Source organism: Notamacropus eugenii, chromosome 5 (assembly GCF_028372415.1).
Source record: "Notamacropus eugenii isolate mMacEug1 chromosome 5, mMacEug1.pri_v2, whole genome shotgun sequence".
NCBI lineage: Eukaryota > Metazoa > Chordata > Mammalia > Diprotodontia > Macropodidae > Notamacropus > Notamacropus eugenii.
The window spans coordinates 67,776,505-67,794,555 of NC_092876.1; positions in this window are offsets into that span (position 1 = coordinate 67,776,505).

Below are 18,051 nucleotides of genomic sequence, written 5' to 3' on the forward strand. Positions count from 1 at the left end.
TTCATTCATGTAGTTAGGTAATAGGGAGCCACTGAAATTTATTGAGTAGAGTAGTGTTATGGTCAATTCCATGCTTACAGAACATCACTTTAGCAACAGTATGGAGAGTAATGAGAGATTTTAGACAGGAAGATCAATTAGGAAACCTTTGCAATAATGTAGGTGAGAGGGCATGAAGGCCTGAACCAAAGTATGGAGTAGGAAGAAGTAAAAGCCAGAGATGTTGTAGAGGTAGAAATGATGAGATTAGGCAGCTGGTTGGAGGTGTGGGATGAGGGAAAGTGAGGAATCAAGCTTTATTCCAAGGTTAACAACCTGAACTGCTGAAAAAATAATGGTGACTTCTAAAGAAATAGGGAAGTTTGGGAAAGGGGTGAGTATTAGAAGAAAGATAATGAGTTCTGGTTCGGACATTTTGGTTCCAGAACTGAATTGAAAAAAGGGAACAGGCTGGATTGCTTTTGGTAAATGTAGACATTTTAATGACCCAAAGCTTCTCCCTTAAATGAAGTCTCATTTTTTTAAAACATGAAATCTTTCCTCATGAGGCAATATGGCTTTAAGTTGTACAATACCATGGAGGACTAATACCTCTGGTGTGAGGGCTGCTCATCCACTTTTGGTGTCCATCTTTCACTCCATTCTCTCACCTGTGGCTCCAAGAAGTTGTGGCACTTGCAGCAGCCATATGCTGGTAAACCATCTTGGCAGATGAGCTAAACTAGACTGAGGATAAGCAGCAGACCTCAAACCTGTCAGTGAGTTAGGGGGATGTCTACCCCAAGTGTGTGAAGACTTCCCCTTGGTGATTTGGGTGGATGAGAACAACTTGTTCCAATGGCTATGAAAGTGACTGAAGCAGGCATTGTGGAGTGCTTAGAGCTAGGTCAGACAAGAAAGAGGCCAAAGTCAGCCATTGCATCCTGGCTATCACCATTAGTCCTGACTTTTGTCAAGCCACTGGACTTCTATCACTCTAGAAGGGAGAATGAGGCAACCTCACTTAAATCCAATTCACAAATAAGTGAAGACATCACCCCATGATGTCATTCATCCTCCAACAAATTGTCCAACAAAGACCAATCAACAACAGCACCATGGCATGGAAAAATTCCAGTTATGGATCACCATTGGGCAGCAGAGAGAGGAATGGAGTCATAAGTAGATTGCAACATCTTACCAATGGAGAATTGCATAGGAGGGATGATGTAGAGCATATTGTCTGCGCAACGTGAAGTCAGATGATTTTGGCAGATGTGAGAACTCCCTTTACTGACACTGGTCTCAGTAACTTAGAAGATTGTCTGGAACTCAGGGAGGTTAAGTGATTTGCCTTGTAGCAAGGAATTGTGTGAGCAGAAAAGGAAATGGGCCAGTCATGTGATTAGCATGTGCTATGGAAAGAAGGAAGACTTTGAGGAATACATGACCTGAATTGGAATGTCAGTTCTGCCACTTCCTATGTGACTCTGACCCAACCCCTCTGGGCCTTCATTTCTTCTTCTATAAAACTGAAGGATTGGGAGAGCTAGCTTCTAAGATGCCTTCCAACTCTAGATCGATGATTCTATGATCCCATGATAACAAACGGATAGACTACTTGCTCTATTGGCATTCATTCAATGCCAAGCAACCTGGAGGGAGACCACAACTATGTTAAGTGGGCCTGCTATAAAGGATTATTGGAGGATATGGACTGGATAGTTGCACTAGTTGAGGCGTGTGCTTACTATTTGCAAAACATTGTGCTAAGTGTTGGGGATACAAATAGAAAAGACAGTCCCTGCTCTCAAGGTACTCACAATCCTAATGGGGGAGAAAACACAAAATGGGAGGTTTTAACTACAAGTCAGATGGAAAAGTCCCATGGTTCTCAGGGTGCAACAGCAAAGCAGATGGTGAAGCCTCTTGTTTAATGTCATTTCCACTGATAAAATCGTATCATATCAATTTCTGATGTTGAACCATTTGATAATACCAAGGCCACTGATGGCAAGAACTTTCTTTTCTGGGTCTTCAATAGCTGTGGGTGTAGTAGCTGCAGGGGCAGTTGCCAGGCTAACTTGCCAAAAGGGTTGCTCCCCAGGATACAGGACTGGAAGCGTCAGTGTTCCCAAGGCTCTTGGGCTCTGGTTCCTGGGCTGTCTTCATCAGGAACTGAGGAGAGATCATTTTCTAGGTGGTGGGAGTGGTTTGACTTGCTTAGGCATATGTTGCCTTCTGTTTCTCCCTTAGGCTGCTTTGCTTCTTCTACTAGGCTGGCTAGCCTGCTCCATGAGTGACAAGTGGCAAAGGTAGCTGGCCTCTTCTCCACAGGAGTTGCTTCCCCAGTTGACGGGTATGAAGTCTAGACTAGAAGAAGCAGTGCCAGGGGTCTGGAGGTGCTCCCACTTCCAGACTGCCTGTGCCTTCTTGTCCAATTGTGGCAGTTGGTCAGCAGTTATCTCTGGTGGTAATGAAGAAGGGCTTCCTTCTTAATAAAAATTTCTCCCTTCAATGACAGCTGTAGGGGCTGGGCTAGAAGCAAATCTGGTGATTTAGGAGACACTAATTTTCCCAAGGCTCGTGAGCTCAGAGTCCTGGGCTGTCTTCCTCAGAGATAATACCCTCATGAATGATATCCATCAATGTAAAGAGACAGAATATTTTGGTTCATTTTTGTGTAGGAGAAAAAAATCAATCAAAAAAATTATTAAATTTCTACCATGTAAAGGTGACCCCTCCTTCCAATTAATTATAGAAGTTATTAACATCTCAAATGAATTAATAAAAAATAAACTAAATATGAATAAGTCCTTAATGAACTTGAAAGGATCATAAGGACTTTGAGTCGTTAGATAAAGGCAGCTAGGCTGATGAAGTGGATAGAATGCTGGAGCTGGAGGCAGGAAGAGCTGAATTCCTATCCTGCCTCAAACCCTTCCAAGCTGTGTGATCTCTGTTTCTCTGGCTCCTCATCTGTAAATGGGAATAATAATGGCACTACCTCTCAGGGCTGTGATGAGGATCAAATGAGATCCTGTCTGATCAAGACTTGTAAACCTTAAAACTCTCCATAAATGTGAGTCATAGTTATTGAGCAGAAGATGCCACATGGCAAATATATAATGATGAGTTGAAGAACATTGAGTCACAATTCTTGAGTTACACCAGAACACAGAAAGCTAGATCCAAGCCAGTCAGTTGAGTGGAAGAAGATTTCAAATTTGGGAACTGAGGATTCCAGGCCTCTGAGAGGGAATTGTTCTTGGGGGAAGGAGAGAGGTTTTTTCTCTCTCCTCCTTCTCCTTCTCCCTATTGACCATATTCCTGGAGAAATTGCACAGTAGGAGACATTTCATCCAGCTGAGAGTAGAATGAGAGAGATATGCCAAGGGCAAGCAAAGGCTTTGGAGAAAAGATGACTGAGTATCTGGACACAGGACTGACCAGTTTGCAAGCTTGTGAACTCTGAAAGGTTGGTAGACTTAGAAGTCCTGTTGGCATTGGTAGATCTGAGTTGGTATCAGTGTTTTTCAAAGTACCAATGGCTGACAGCATTGGGAGCTGAGAGACCCACCAAAGACAAACCAGAGGTACTGAGAAAAGGCAACTTCAGGACTCTCTAAGAGCTCCAAGCCTTGTGGCACTCCAGAGAGCTCCACCTAAAGATGATGTCATGAGGGTTCCCCAGAGGGAGAAGCTAGGGGCTATGGGCTAACCTTCAAAATATGAGTTCCCTCTATGTGGGCTTCAGTACCATTTTACTATATGTTTGAGCTCAGTATCCAGAGGGACCTTGTGTGACACTCCTGGTTTGCAGGCATTACTTCAGTAACTGTCCTTGCTATACCTGCTTTCATAAATATCCTTTCTAAAAGCTAACTAAGTCTGATTTATAATCAGTGGGAAACATGAAGGTAGATCATAGAAACTCCTGGCTCCTCAGGTTACCACTGGTACCCTAAAGGGAGTAGTAGCCAGTCATCCTCTGGGGACCTTGCCACCAATTCAAGTGGAAGTTGGCACAACTCGGTGTGTGTGTGTGTGTGTGTGTGTGTGTGTGTGTGTGTGTGTGTGTGTGTGTGTGTGTAGGAGGTGAGGGTGGGGATACACATATATAAATTATTACCATGTATATACAAAGCAAACACAAGGTAATTAATTGTGAAGAAGGGCAGCCAAGGGAAATCAGAAAAGAGCTCTTACAGTCTTTGAGCCCCACCCCCATACCTGGAACTTTCTGCCTCCTGGCCTCCTTGACTTCCTTCAATCCCAACTAAAGTCCCACCTTCTTGAAAGAGCCTTTCTCAGTCTTATTTAATGCTAAGTGTCTACCCTCTCTTGATTATTTCCAATTTATCCTGGAGACAACTTGTTTGTCAGTGGTTGTTTTCATGTCATCTCCCCCATTAGACGCTGAGATCCCTGAAGGCAAGGATTGTTTTTTGCCTTTCTTAGCACAGTACCTGACACATAGTAGGTGCCTAATAAATGCTTATTGACTGACTGATAAGCTGGGTTTTTTAAGGAAGATAGGGATTCAAAGAGGCAGAGGTGTGAAAGAAGCATATTCAAGATATGAGGGACAACCTGTGTAAAGGCATGAAGACTAGAGGTGGAGCATCATGGGTGAAGAACAGCAAATAAGTCAGTTTTAATAGGTTATAGAGTATGAGCAAGGGAATGATGTGTAATAAGCCTAGAATGGAAAGCTAAAGCCAGATTGCCAAGGCTCATAAAAGCCAGGAAGGGAAGTTTGGTTTTGGTACCAGAGGCCATCGGGTTTGTTTATTTGTTTATTTTTTAGACATAGAAGTAACAGGGTCAGCCCTGTGCTGGAGAAATATCACTTTGGCAACTGTGTCAAAAATGGATCTGAAAGGAAAGAGACTGGCTACAGGGAGCTCAATTAGGAAGTTATTGTGATGGTCTAGGCCAGAGGGAGTGAGGGCCTGGACTAGGGTAGATAAAGTGTGAATTATTATTGTTATTGTGTTCATCCTTAGATGCAAGGAATACTGTGGAGATAGGCTCTCACAAAGACTTGACAATTGATTGTTTGAATCTATAGGATGAGGGAAGAAGAAAAAATCGAGGATAACTCCAAGGTTGTAGACATGGATAACTGGGAAGACAATAGGATCCTCAGCAAAAATCAGGACGTTAGGGTTGGGGGAGAGCAGGTAAGATAAGGAGCTCTATTTTGAACGTACTAAGTCTGAAGTAGTAAGAAACATTCAACTGGAAATATACAATGAGAAGTTGGTAATACAGAACTGAAACTCAGGAGGGAGAGTAGGGCTGGATATATAGCTCTGGGAACCATCTGCAGAGATGATAGTCAAGTCCATGTAGAAAGAGGAGAGAAGAGAGTCTAGGCTGAAGCCTTGTGATACTCCTATAGATTAGGGGGTGAAGCATGATCCATTAAAGGAGATGGAGAGAAAAAAATCAGACAGATAAGGAGGAGAACAAAAAGTAAGCACTGTCATAAAAAGCCCAGAGAAAAAAGGGTGTCTACAAGGAGGGCAGCCAGTAGCAAGATTAAGAAGGCTGAAAATTGATAGAAGGCCATTGGAGCTGCCAATAGGGAGATCATTGGAAACTCTACAAAGAGCAATTTCAGTTGAGTGATGAGGTCAGAAGCAATGCAAGGACATTTTTTTAAAAATAAAAGTTATTTTTAAAGTCTTCTGTTTCTTATATCAACATAGTTATCTCCAGAATCCTTCTTCCTCTCTCTCCAAGAGAGCTATCCCATCATATTACAAATTGTGTTTTTTAAAGAGGAAAAAAAATCAGCACAACCAATCTATGTTTTGAAAAAGTCTGAAAACATGTGCAATGTGTAACACCTCTGACCTCCCACCTCCATGAAGGGGTGGGTTGGGGATATCTTCTCATAAGACTTCATTAGAGCCCTGCTTGATTTTTATAATTTTGCTGCACTCACTTTTGATATATATTTTGGTGTGTCATTGTTCTTTCCATTAACATTGTTGTAGTTACTGTGTATATTATTTTCTTAGCTCTACTTACTTCACTCTGCATCAGTTCATATAGATCTTTCCATGCTTCTCTGTATTCATCATACACATCACTTCTTACAGCACAGTAATATTCCATTACATCATGTATCACAATTTTTTCAGCTGTTCCCCAACTTGGTTTCCAATTCTTTGCTATCATAAAAAGTGCTACTATATTTTGGAATATATGAGGACTTTCTTCTTATCAATGCAAGCACAACTCCTGGTAGAGGTAGAACAAAGGAGTTAGAGGTGTATTGGGGGCAACATTAGGTTCCTTATTTTGAGAAAGTAATGTAGAGAAAGGAAAATGAACCAAAGAGAGTTAAAATAATGGGAGAGGAAGAAACAGCCAAAGAGAACCGAGAAGAGAGATTGCAAAATCATCATCTTCTTTTCCTCCAGTGTACATTATTTATGATTACCTCTTTGCCTCTGGGCTTTTGAAGGTGCTAGACATGTGCTATCATAAAGCACACCCTCGACCTCTCCTGGTCACAGTGTGTCATGAGTCATGACCTTGCTACTGTGAAAACAGCAGTCAGTTTTTTCAGGGAGGAAGGAACTCAAACCCAATGTCCACTACTGCATTCAGAGATGGGTGCGGGGTAGCACTCTACTGGAAGGACTTGTGGGGACAGTAGAAAGAAAGCTTAGCCAAAGGCCAGCACAATATGAGTACTTGAGTTGATCTATTTCAGGGACAAGTCAAGAGAAATAATATTTCACATTGATATAACATTTTTAGTTTACAAACTGGTTTCATTCATTCAATGAGAATTTATTTAGTGCTTCCAGTGTGAAAGGCAACGTGCTAGGCAATGGGGCTACAAAGACAGGAAAAAAAAGAAACAATCTCAGAATTTGAGATTTGATAGGAATCTTAGTAGACTTCATTTCCACTGCAAGGAATCCCCACTAGAATATTCCTCACAAGTTATAATCTAGCCTATGCTTGGGGACCTTCAAAGACAGGGAACTCACTACCTCTTGAGGCTACTCATTCTACTTTCAGACAGCTCTCATTGTTAGTAAGGAGGTTTTTTTGGTTTTTGGTTTTTTTTGGTGACATTAAACCTAAAGTGCCTTTCTCACTTCTACTGATAGTTCCTGATTATAGCCAGAATAAACCTGATCACTCCTCCACATAACAGTTCTTTGGGAACTTGAAATGCAGCTATCATGTCACCCCTGAAGCTCCTTTGGGCTAAACATGCCTAGTTCTTTCAACCAGTCATCATGTGGCATAGATTCAAGGCCCTTCATCATCCCAGTTCCTTCCTCTGGTCACATTATAGTTTATCAGTAGCTTTAAGCAGTAGTGCCCAAAACAAAACCCAATGCCACAGGTAAGATCTGAAGAGAGCAGTGGACAGGAGGACTCTTGTCTCCCTGTTCCTGGAAGTTGTGCCTTTCAATGTATGCCAAGATTGCATTGTGTTTTTGACTACTATATATCATATTGGTGACTCGTATTAATCTGGCAGTCCACTAAGACCTCCAGATCTCTTTTTAAAAAACAGATCTTGGACCAGTGAAATAGATTTTTGTACTTAAACACAAAATGTTACATTTATCCATAATGAATTTCATCTTCTTAGATTTGGCCATATGTTTTAGCCTGGGAATCCCAACTATATTGTCCAGTGTATTAGCTACTCTCCCTGACTTCAAGGACCTCGCATTCTACTGGGGGAAACTTATACCAAATAAGCCAAAACACACACACATCATACATAAGTAAAATAAATATTGTGTGTTTGTCCTTTGTTGCCGAAGAAGACCATGCCATCAGAGAAATGATGACATGACTTGTACTTGACTTTGTTTTGAGTGAGGGAGGGCTGAACTTACACACAAATAAGCCAAAACACACACACATCATATACAAGTAAAATAAATGTAAATTAATCTTGAAGGTGGAGTAGGAAGAACATTAATAACTGGGAGCATCATATAGAAACTGGCACTTTTACTGAGCCTAGAAAGAAGCTGGGGATTCTAAGAGACAGAGAATACATTTGAGGCATGGAATGGCATGTGAGGGATAGGCATGGGAGACAGCCTGCACAAAGACACAAAGGCTGGAGACAGAATGATGTATACAGGGAACAATAAAGTGGCCAGTTTAGCTAGAACGGAGTTATTCCTTACAACATTGCTAAGAGTGAAATGAGTACTAGTATTATCCCCGTTTTACAGAAGAGGAAACAGAGGCTTGCCCAAAGTCACCTGGAACCAAAACTGAAATCTATATTTCCTGAGTCTTCCTAATCCTGAGCTCTTTCTCCGTTATATTGCTGCTCTGGGAAGTGAGAACTCTTGAGTAGTACTCCCTATCAGGGTGATGATAGAGGGGAAACAAAGACTGTACTTGGCCCCCTTACAGGGAGGAGTGCCTTCTGGAAATCTCATTTTCTGCCTGGCACACTTGTGCCCTTTGAAAATTTCTGAAGTCATTTGTGTGGAAAGATTATAAGGTTCCATTTTTTAAGAGAAAAAAATTACATTTCTTTTTCTCCTAGTTAGTGAGTTTTTACTATCAAACAAGTGGTGTGACTAGATTCACTAGGGGAGAGGGATAGACATAATTTGGAAACTGCAGATATCTAATCATGGAAGCAAAGGTCTGTAAGGGACCCAGAGTGCTCATTTAGTCTGTCTCCTTGTATTCAACCTTAATTGGATTGACATTATCCTAGCCCTTGTAATGAGGTTAAAAAATCTGCCAATTTGAAAACTCGCCTTGCCAGTTTGCAGAATCTTCTAAGTCACAAAATATTAGAGCTAGAAAGGACTATAAAGTTGATCTGGTCAACCCCCAAATTTATAGCTCAGGAAACTGAGGCCAGGGAAAAGAGACTCTCCCAAAGTAACAGGATTTTAGTGGCAAATATAAGATTCATAGACAGGTCTACTGACTTCAGGTTCAGTCTCCCCAGAATCTGAGTTAGAAGAGACTTCAGAAGACCACCTAGTCCAGTCCATACCTGACCCCTAAATCCTCTCTACAACATTTCCACCAAGTGGTCATCCATCCAGCCTTTGCTTAAAGATTTCCAGTGAGGGAGAGGAGGAATAAGGCCACACATTCTACTTTTGAATAGTTTGTTTGTTAGAGGAAACTTTTCTTTACATTAAGCCTCTGTACAAGGTTTACTCACTGTTCCTGGCAGCATAGTCCTGCTCTGTAGGGCCAAGCAGAACCAGTCTAGTCCTTCTGAATGACAACCTTTCAAATACTCAAAGGTAGCTCTCAAGTTCCCTCCCCTTCCTCCCTACCCCCAAAGTCTGCTCTTCTCCAAGTAGATGGTTCCTGGATCCTTCAGCTTTTCCAATGAAACTGTACTTCTTTCTCATGTTTATAAGCATCATGCATGATATTCAGGCATGAAGACCAATCACAATCACAGGAGATTCCACTACAGACCTTTCAAGTCCACTTAGAGCCATTAATTGTGATTTTTTTTAAAGCCCAGTTCTGAATCCATCTAATTGTACTTACATCAATCTCCATCTTTTTCTTAAGAATAACACAAGATACTTGATCAAATGCTTGCTGTGTCTAAGTAGACAATATTGGCAACATTCATCTGATCTTTGTATTTCTTCCTGCCTACCACACTGCACATAGTGCTTAATAAATAAATATCCATCACTGGACTGGCCCCCATCTCTACAGGAGACACTTCTTTTAGATATTAACATATATATTTTATTAGGCATCTGAAGCAAGCATTCAAAAGTCAAAAGGGATCACATGACTGGATTTCTGCCATTTTTGACAGTTTTGATTTTGAGTAGTCAAAAGTAATCAAAGATCACAAACATTATTTAATCTTTCAGTGGCTTCCCATTGGCTATAGATTTAAATGTGAGGTCCTCAGACTGTCATTCGAGATGTTCTGCCTTCTGCCTCCTGCCAGCCTTTTCATACTACTTCTCATACTCTAAATTTCAAACCAACTGGAGTCTTCATTCTCCTTGCTTCCACCTTCTACTCATTCAGGTCTTTCCCTAAACCTACAATAGACTATCTCTTCATATCAACTTATTGAAATCCTTCTCTTCCTTTGAGAAGCCACCACTTCTTCCATGAAGTCTTCCTAGATCACCCTCTAACTCCAGCCTCTTCTGAAAGTAATCTCCACTTTAAATTTTCCTAAAACATTTTGTCTTGATCTCTCTGTCCACATCACACTCTACCTTATAGCGTTCTTGTGTACATGTTGTATCTTCTCTCCTCACTCCTATTAAACTAGAACAATTTGTTGAATTAAGTGAACGATTCTGTTTTCCCCAAGTCTTAAATTAATGTAATCCACAAAGACTAATTGTCCGGTTGAAAGAGCCTTTCAAACTTAGCTATTTCTTGAGTGTATCTAGTATTTTCCCCTTTCTTCAGATACAGTAAGTGCTCCACCCAGAGAAGCCAGATTGAAAGCAGTAATTTGGAGAATCCTTTCCTGGAGCTGTGCCTCTTCTCAACGGTTTCCCCATGGAAGAGGGATTCCTTGTACTGTTCCAAATGACATGATATTACTTGTGCTAGGGCTTGGTTGGGGAGTAAGGGTTCCTGACATAAGGAATGTTCTGAGAATTCTTATGTTGCAGGGTCAGGGTAGCCTTGGAGCAACCTGTTCTATCCATTCCATTCTTTTATTTTGCTTGAACTGGGCAGAGAGGAGAATCACTACCCAAATTCCTCTTCTGAATTCATTTTGGCTTTTGATCGACTTTATAAGTTCTGTTTTCCTGATGAAAATTTTATATACATATATATGGCAAATTCCAGTCATTGCCTATAAGCTTGTCCTGTCTTTGTCCTTATTTTTCATTGTTCCAATGGAAGAAAAGGCATCTCAGTGTAGTGAGGAAAGCATTGTATTTGGAACCAGGAGACCAGGATTTGACTCTCAGCTCCACCATTGACTAGCCAAGTACCTGTGGATCTTTTAACTCCTTTGATTTTATTTCCTTGTATCAAAAACAGAGATGATAGTGCTGGCATCACCTACCTCACATGTTTTTTGTGTGGAGAGTGTTTCATAGATTCTCAAATGGGAAAGGCAGCTAATACCAATGCCATTCCAACAGAGCAGATTGGGTGTATTTCTGAAGTTTGAAATGAAAGAACAGTGTTCTCCTGGAAAACTGGCTTGGGGATTACACTCTTTAGACCATTTTGATGAAAACACATCTGCAAATTTGGAAGAGAAAGGAAGGAGAATGAATTGTCAATATTGCCATTCTGCTTAGGATTTCGACCATCATTTGAGAGAGTTTCTCTTCTGTGCTTTGTATAATGGATAGTTGTGGAATTGTAGAACACTGAGCTCAAGTATTTGGCCACCTAAATCAGGGAAGACCAGCAGGGACTTAGAGGCCAGAGAAAAACATCCACAGTTTGGTGCCTCCCCAGGGCACTGTTTCTGAACAGCTCCCTGCCCCCAACATTGAGCAAATTCTAGCCTCTCGGTAGAAAAAGGGTCAAAAGTCTTGAAGAGTGTGTTCCATTTTCTATTCTAGAATAGGAATTCTTTTTGGAGAATCATAATGAGCTCTAAGTCAGGCCTGCTCTTTCCATTTTTATCTGTTCAATTAAGGAGAGTCTTAGCTATTCATTCCAATGGAGAGTTGTTCCCCTTGTCACAGAGCCCAATCTGACTCAGATCCAGTTAGATACAACTGCCATTTAGGTACAACCACCATTCCATTGAGCATTGCTGCTTCAGGATTCATTCCAAGCACAATTGCACAAACTTTTAGCAAAATCATTTTTAATGTGTCAGGAGCTTGAGCACTGAGAGTGATGAGAAGTGGTACCAACAGTACCTTGCCAATACCTTTCTTCCACTGTATACTAGCAGTGCAGAGTATCCATTATTGACTATCCAATAAGTAGTACTGAGACATTAAATCAGGTAATACTGAGATATTAAAAGGAGAACTGGAAATTATTTGAGATCCCAAATCAACACTTACCTAATTGATTTGTTCCTCCTAAAGATATAAATTGTATATTCACTGCCTCCTCCCATTAAACGATAAACTTCTTAAGGATAGGGTCTAACTAAATTATTTGCATCTTTGTATACCTGATAGCATAGGACCCGATAAATAGTAGGTGGTCTGTAACTGTTTAGTTAAATTAATGTAATCAAGAAAGACTAATTGTCTGGTTTAACTTGGTTTGTCTTGACTTAACTCTAATATTTTCTCTTTTCTTCAGGTACATAGGCAAGTTTTAGTGCTTGGCTCTAGACTTACCATAGAAAATATAAACCCAAATATGTAGCATTAAAAAAATACCTTTGATAATTTTGTTAGTGAGCTCAAAGCATCTTATCCATTATTTTATTTGTGTTCTCCAAATCACTTTGAGCCAAGAATGTGAAACTGATCATAGATTTTTGAAGCTTTATGGTACCTTAGAAATAACCTGGTGCAATGCCTTTATTTTACAAGAAAACTGAGTCCCAGAGAAGGGAAGTTTCTTTGCCAAGGTCATAACTTGGTTCAAAAGAGAGCTGAGAATTGAACCTTAGCCTCCTGACTCCCCATCCAGAGCTCTCTCCCTTATATAAAGTTGCCTCCCAAATGTAACTTCTGGGTCTTCTTAGAACATCATACGGATTTCAGTTCAGGGTTTTTATGTCCTGTCTCTAAGTTTTCTGGGAAATTCAGGGTTTCTTGAGCTTTCCTGTTGGAAACCTGTGAAGAAATTATATATGAACAAGGAGTTATTATTTCATTTTGGAAGTATGTTCCCCTAGGTGATACTCACCCAGGTTTAACATAAACTTTCTAGGGGTAATAACATGTATTTGGGGTTTTTGATGTTTTTGAAAGCTCCCAGGATGCCAACTGACAATAAGTTATCTCATTTAGAGGGAACTTGGTGAATGGGGCAGCATGGCCATCGTGGGAGCTTGCCTGGTTTAGAGTCCAAGGGCCTGGGTGGAAATTCTGACTCTGCTCCTTCTTAGCTTCATGACCCTGGACAGGTTACCTAAGGGATCTAATCCTCTGTTTGTACTTCTATAAAATGGAGGAGGTGGATAGTATGATTTCTAAAGTCCCTTCAACCTCAAAGTTCAGTGATCCTATGATTCAGGTAGAAAGAATGCTTGAAAATTGGGAGAAAAACAGAGTAAAAAGATGTGGATTCACATTCTGAGGCTAATTTTGACAGTCTAGTATACAAGGAAGGAGGCAGCTAGGTGGCCTAGTGGATAGAGCAGCAGGACCTGGAGTCAAAAAGACTCATTTTCCTGAGTTCAGATCTGGTCTCTGACACTTCCGAGGTGTGTGGCCCTAGACAAGTCACTGTTTGCCTGTTTCCTCATCTGGAAAATGACCTAGAGAAGGAAATGTCAAACCACCCCAGTATCTCCTCCAAGAAAGCCCCAAATGGGGTCACATAGAGTTGGACATGACTGAAACAACTGAACAGCCACATACCAGAAGGGCAAAGGACTATGAGTTAAGAGATATAGGTTTAATTACCAGATCTGCCACAGTGACTTTGGTCCATTTTCTTCCCCATTCCAGGCCTCAGTTTCCTCATCTGTAGAATGAGGAGGAAGGGAAACTGGACTAGCTGATTTCTAAACTTGAGAAATTTCAAATTTTTTCCAGTATGTCATAGAGAGTAGATTATAATGGCATGTACAGCAAATAGAATTTGGGCATATGTCTGAAATGGTAATAGCTTATAGGTTTTATACCATTTTGAGAAAAGCTAATTAGTCCAGTTGCATTACACACCCTTTGGAAAGAGTTTTTAAATATGATGTGAACATATAGTTCAAGTGAGGTGACTCAAACTTTTTGAAAGTTGGGGAGGTTCATCTCTTTTCACTTTTGTCTCTCCCTTTCCTCCTCCCATCCTCCATGGGTGGGGGAGGTAGGGGAGAGATAGCCCTCCTTGGCTTGTTGTTATCTTTAAAAAGCACCCTGTTCCTATATAGTCCCTTCCCACATTTTCTGTTTTATCCTATTTGGAAAATGGCATAGTAGATCCTGGCCAGCATCTGGGCTTCTTAAAAATAAACAAATAAAAAGCTTTATCCTAGACCATGCATGTTCTGAGGTTAAAAGTAAGGAAGTAAAGACCTTAAAATTTTTAAAATTAACTTCCTTTATTCTATGTGTTTAACTGGGTACATCTATCACCGCATGTTGTCCATGTTTCCAAAAATTCTTTGTTCTTTCTCCTGCTCTTCACATACAACATTTAAAAAAAAACTCATGTTATCATACTTCAGAGTAGGGGCTGATGTCAAAGGCTAAAAAATATAGTAAGGTTTTCAAGGGTCAAAACATGGTAGAATGAAAAAAACAGCAACAGTGTGTGGTGGTGGCGAATCATACTTAGTGACTTAATCTCCAATTACTGGATCAGTGAGGATGTGAATTAGCCCTAGGTAGTCCAGAAGGGATGGTAGCACCAACCTGAAGCTCAGCAGGGCTATTCCTAATTGCCTCCAGTGAGGCCCTCCTGCCAATTTTAGGATCAAAGGATTTAGAGTTGAAAGGGACCTTTAGAAATCATCTAGTCCACCATTTACAGATAAAGAAACTGAGGCCCAGAGATTTGAAGTGACTTATTCCAAGTTACACAGTTTAATAAGAAGCAGATCTGGAACTGAAACTTAGGTTCTTTGATTCCAAAATCCAGTTCTCTCTTCTCTGTATGCAGCATTTTATTTTAAGGGACATTAAAAATATCAGATACAATGGAAAAGAGTAACAAAAATTCTAGAAAAGGAGGAAAAGTAAAATCAAGTAATCATCATAGTGGAAAGAGCACTGACAGGTTCAAATCCTGCCTCTGTCATTTATTACCTTTGAGATGCTGGATGTCTTTGGGCCTCACTTTCCTTATTCGTAAATTTGGAGATTGACTGGATGGTCCCTAAGGTTTCTTCCAGCTCTAAATCTACAATTTAAGATTTTTTTTAATGACATTAATAACAATATTACCATTTACAATAAATCTCACTGGAAAAAAATGAGCATCTCTGACAAGGTTTGTGACCATCAGTATGGGCTCCATTTCAGAGTAGACTGGCATGAAGATCAGTATATGTAGCTCAAATGTTGTTAAACCATGAAGTGAAGGGTGATCGTCCTCCCGGTCAGATCTAACTTCTATACAACAAAGATACCTTCAGCCTATGAGGTTTTGTTGTGCTTATAAAATGGCTACTATGTAACCTCTATAATGAATTACATATAATGTAAAAATGATGCACAGGAGCCTTGCTAAGATTTCTCACCAGCCAATCAGGTTGGGGCCACCTCACTTTCCCCCCCTCCCCTCCCCCTAGTTTTCCTCTGGAGGATTTCTCATTTTCCAAGGCCACGTGACACCTCCACTCTCCAATCTATCCAGCTGGGAAAGATTGGCCCATACTCCCTAAACAGTTAAGGGGAGTGGCCGTAGAGGGCTGAGGAACTCCCCCTGCTTAAAATGCTCCCTCCCCTTTTCCCCTCTAACTTCCAACCTTAACCGAACTAGGAGAGCCAGAATGAACCGAGAACTCCAGCTCTCCTGTAGAAGGGTCACTTTAATCCAATTGCATAGATCTCCACCTGTGCTTTATAAAATGTCTTTCACTCTGCTCTCGAGTTGTATTCTGAGACCAGAAGGGGCTATTTGAATTCTCTCTCGCCTTTAACCTGCCTTTGTTTTCTTGGGACTAGAAGGGCACCTTAATGTTGCACAGAATCGTGCGCTTTTGTCGGAGAGTATATAGTTTCTGGAAGTACTCTCTTAATAGAGACAGATTGTAATAGAGAGATACCTGGGTTAGAGAACACGACTGAACTAGCCTGTCGATAAGCATCACGGCTCTATATGGATGGAATTAGTTTTTCCTTCATTTCCAGTTGTCTGTTCTCGCTTTTCAGAAGTAAGACAGGGGAGCAAAGACACGCTCTTAGACCTAGTTCTTCCAGCAGTTAATTTTGGAGTGGGGGATGGGAGAGATAAGGACCTACCTCCCTACCCCTACCCAAGTTTGGTTTCTATGTTTTAAAATTTCAGGGAAGAAAGGTGTAATTTGGAAAAGTGCCAATACCTTCTGCAATTTCCCACCCCCACTCCTGGTGAGTGGCACCGGTGAGGTCTACAGCAAGCAAGGCACAGTACTAGGCACTGGGGCTTCAAAGGCAAGAAACAAAGTCATCTGTGACCTCAGAGAACTTAGGTTCGACTGAGTTCGGTCTATTGTGTCTTGTGTTGTGTTGGTTCACTCTTTTCATAGGGATAAATGGGTCAAAACCCCATGAGACGCAACCAGACTATTTCCCCTTCGGGGCATTCCACTTTCTAACTTGTCTGATACTGTCTTTTAGATTTTTTTTATTCACTTTCACAGAAAATGTTTGCTGTGAGGCCTTTGGGGCTCCTCTAAAGATGTCCAGGCTGAGGAGACAAGACACATTTGCTGGGTTAGCCTCACTCTTTGAAAAGTCTGCTTACTTTCTCTCCATTTTATTTGTGTTCACACACACATCTCATTCCAGTGCTCTCCTACTGAACTTGTGTTGGAGCCAAAGAGTCCATTCCAGATCCATTCCGGAGTTGCTGTGAAAGACTTCCCAGCACTCAGCCTTGCTCCTTCCCTACCTCAGTAAAATGGCAGCTGGAGAGAGCTTTCTACAAGGGCTGGAGAAGAAGAAGCAGAAGAAACAGAAACAGAGCAGCACCAAAAAAGCCTTCCATCTGGGTGTTTGGGCTTCTGGTGCAAAAATCTGACTCTCTCCACTACTCCCAGCTTTTAAAAAACTTCCCCTTAAGTACATTTTTAGGTGAGAAATTTCCCTAGAATAGTCCTTGAAACAAAATACACTCCTAGCTCCCCTCAGTTTAGTGTGGGATATCAGAGCTGGAGATATTACAGCTCTTAGGCAGTAGCCTTCATAGTGAAGGCTGAGGGATTAGTGACTTCATCCTTACTTGGTAATATATGTGGTGCTGAGGATTCCACATGCTAAAGCAACCTGGCATAATAAAAAATACTGGGCACAAAGTTGCCTGCTTTCCCATCTGGTAGGGGGAAAAGTGGATTTGATCCCATAACTTTCCACATCAGTTTCTAGAGGACTATTTTGGGATCAGTTAGATAGACATACACAGATCTCCAGTGGAAATCAGCAGAAATAAGAAATTAGGGTTCCTGATCCAGTGCAGTGATTTCATAAAATTCCAGTCCATGTTTTTTATTAATGGGTTTACTCTGCCTTTTCTAAAAGAATAGATAGAAAGCTACCAGTGAAACTGTCTGGGGACCCCATATGTGGATGTATAGTATAGGCATCTATAGAAAATATAGGAATATGTTTGTGAGAATGTTTGTACCATTAGCAGCTTTGAATTCCAGGTTGTTTTCAAGAGCTTAGCAATATTAGACTATACTGCCTTTTGTGGCAATTTCAGGAAAACCTTGTCTCCTTGTTTTAGTACCAGATACCAAAGGAACAATCTCTCCTTTTGTGAGTAAAATGTGGCCTTTTAAAATTCAGGATTCTCTGAGTTTTTCTTGACTTTGCTCCCAGATGTTACTTCTCTGAGTCCTGTAGCATAAATCTGTGAGATGGTAACGCCCAGGGTTTGCTTTAAACCTCCTGGTCAGCTCCTCTGGGATTTCTAGCCTTGTCAGGTACACACTAACTGAGGAAGATGTGTGGAGCACAATTCAGGCTCCATTCCACTTTCTCCTCTCCTACTCCAGTTCGCATTTTGCAACTCCCACTTAGAAGCTGGTAACATAATGAATTGCCTTGACTCACTTCAATCCACTTTCCTCTCTTAATATGCAGCCCAAAGTTTTCCAGCTCTCTGTCAGATGGTAGTGCTAGACTTTCACATGGAGCCTAAAGCCTCCACTGGGGCTGCTTCTTTGCACCGAGTTGCAAACTTTTAAGGAACAGACCACTCCAGATGGAAATCCAGGCCAGGCTTTGAACTTTGCTTCTGGCTTCCGTCAACTGACAGAGTTGCCCTTTTGCTTAAACTCCCAGCCCCGGG